This window comes from Musa acuminata, unplaced genomic scaffold (assembly GCF_036884655.1).
Source record: "Musa acuminata AAA Group cultivar baxijiao unplaced genomic scaffold, Cavendish_Baxijiao_AAA HiC_scaffold_46, whole genome shotgun sequence".
Lineage (NCBI taxonomy): Eukaryota > Viridiplantae > Streptophyta > Magnoliopsida > Zingiberales > Musaceae > Musa > Musa acuminata.
The window spans coordinates 10001-12500 of record NW_027020328.1 but is presented as its reverse complement, the minus strand read 5'-3'; positions in this window follow the sequence as shown (position 1 = coordinate 12500).

Sequence of the window (2500 nt, the reverse complement as noted above, 5' to 3'; positions counted from 1 at the left end):
CGTGCAGCCAAAAATGGCCAGTTTTGGCCCGTTTTTGGGCCGTTTTGGCCAGTTTTTGGCCTGTTCTTGCATTGCGCGGTGACCGTCGAGAGCGGAGCAAAACGTCAGCCATCTCAGCACCCTGGAACCCCCCGGGTGGCACAGGGCTGGATGGGGCTTTCGTATAGCAGGGACGGTGCTGCCTCTCGCTTCGCTCGCTGTCCGCCGCTCGCCGCTCGCTCGTGCAGCCAAAAATGGCCAGTTTTGGCCCGTTTTTGGGCCGTTTTGGCCAGTTTTTGGCCTGTTCTTGCATTGCGCGGTGACCGTCGAGAGCGGAGCAAAACGTCAGCCATCTCAGCACCCTGGAACCCCCCGGGTGGCACAGGGCTGGATGGGGCTTTCGTATAGCAGGGACGGTGCTGCCTCTCGCTTCGCTCGCTGTCCGCCGCTCGCCGCTCGCTCGTGCAGCCAAAAATGGCCAGTTTTGGCCCGTTTTTGGGCCGTTTTGGCCAGTTTTTGGCCTGTTCTTGCATTGCGCGGTGACCGTCGAGAGCGGAGCAAAACGTCAGCCATCTCAGCACCCTGGAACCCCCCGGGTGGCACAGGGCTGGATGGGGCTTTCGTATAGCAGGGACGGTGCTGCCTCTCGCTTCGCTCGCTGTCCGCCGCTCGCCGCTCGCTCGCGCAGCCAAAAATGGCCAGTTTTGGCCCGTTTTTGGGCCGTTTTGGCCAGTTTTTGGCCTGTTCTTGCATTGCGCGGTGACCGTCGAGAGCGGAGCAAAACGTCAGCCATCTCAGCACCCTGGAACCCCCCGGGTGGCACAGGGCTGGATGGGGCTTTCGTATAGCAGGGACGGTGCTGCCTCTCGCTTCGCTCGCTGTCCGCCGCTCGCCGCTCGCTCGTGCAGCCAAAAATGGCCAGTTTTGGCCCGTTTTTGGGCCGTTTTGGCCAGTTTTTGGCCTGTTCTTGCATTGCGCGGTGACCGTCGAGAGCGGAGCAAAACGTCAGCCATCTCAGCACCCTGGAACCCCCCGGGTGGCACAGGGCTGGATGGGGCTTTCGTATAGCAGGGACGGTGCTGCCTCTCGCTTCGCTCGCTGTCCGCCGCTCGCCGCTCGCTCGTGCAGCCAAAAATGGCCAGTTTTGGCCCGTTTTTGGGCCGTTTTGGCCAGTTTTTGGCCTGTTCTTGCATTGCGCGGTGACCGTCGAGAGCGGAGCAAAACGTCAGCCATCTCAGCACCCTGGAACCCCCCGGGTGGCACAGGGCTGGATGGGGCTTTCGTATAGCAGGGACGGTGCTGCCTCTCGCTTCGCTCGCTGTCCGCCGCTCGCCGCTCGCTCGTGCAGCCAAAAATGGCCAGTTTTGGCCCGTTTTTGGGCCGTTTTGGCCAGTTTTTGGCCTGTTCTTGCATTGCGCGGTGACCGTCGAGAGCGGAGCAAAACGTCAGCCATCTCAGCACCCTGGAACCCCCCGGGTGGCACAGGGCTGGATGGGGCTTTCGTATAGCAGGGACGGTGCTGCCTCTCGCTTCGCTCGCTGTCCGCCGCTCGCCGCTCGCTCGCGCAGCCAAAAATGGCCAGTTTTGGCCCGTTTTTGGGCCGTTTTGGCCAGTTTTTGGCCTGTTCTTGCATTGCGCGGTGACCGTCGAGAGCGGAGCAAAACGTCAGCCATCTCAGCACCCTGGAACCCCCCGGGTGGCACAGGGCTGGATGGGGCTTTCGTATAGCAGGGACGGTGCTGCCTCTCGCTTCGCTCGCTGTCCGCCGCTCGCCGCTCGCTCGTGCAGCCAAAAATGGCCAGTTTTGGCCCGTTTTTGGGCCGTTTTGGCCAGTTTTTGGCCTGTTCTTGCATTGCGCGGTGACCGTCGAGAGCGGAGCAAAACGTCAGCCATCTCAGCACCCTGGAACCCCCCGGGTGGCACAGGGCTGGATGGGGCTTTCGTATAGCAGGGACGGTGCTGCCTCTCGCTTCGCTCGCTGTCCGCCGCTCGCCGCTCGCTCGTGCAGCCAAAAATGGCCAGTTTTGGCCCGTTTTTGGGCCGTTTTGGCCAGTTTTTGGCCTGTTCTTGCATTGCGCGGTGACCGTCGAGAGCGGAGCAAAACGTCAGCCATCTCAGCACCCTGGAACCCCCCGGGTGGCACAGGGCTGGATGGGGCTTTCGTATAGCAGGGACGGTGCTGCCTCTCGCTTCGCTCGCTGTCCGCCGCTCGCCGCTCGCTCGTGCAGCCAAAAATGGCCAGTTTTGGCCCGTTTTTGGGCCGTTTTGGCCAGTTTTTGGCCTGTTCTTGCATTGCGCGGTGACCGTCGAGAGCGGAGCAAAACGTCAGCCATCTCAGCACCCTGGAACCCCCCGGGTGGCACAGGGCTGGATGGGGCTTTCGTATAGCAGGGACGGTGCTGCCTCTCGCTTCGCTCGCTGTCCGCCGCTCGCCGCTCGCTCGCGCAGCCAAAAATGGCCAGTTTTGGCCCGTTTTTGGGCCGTTTTGGCCAGTTTTTGGCCTGTTCTTGCATTGCGCGGT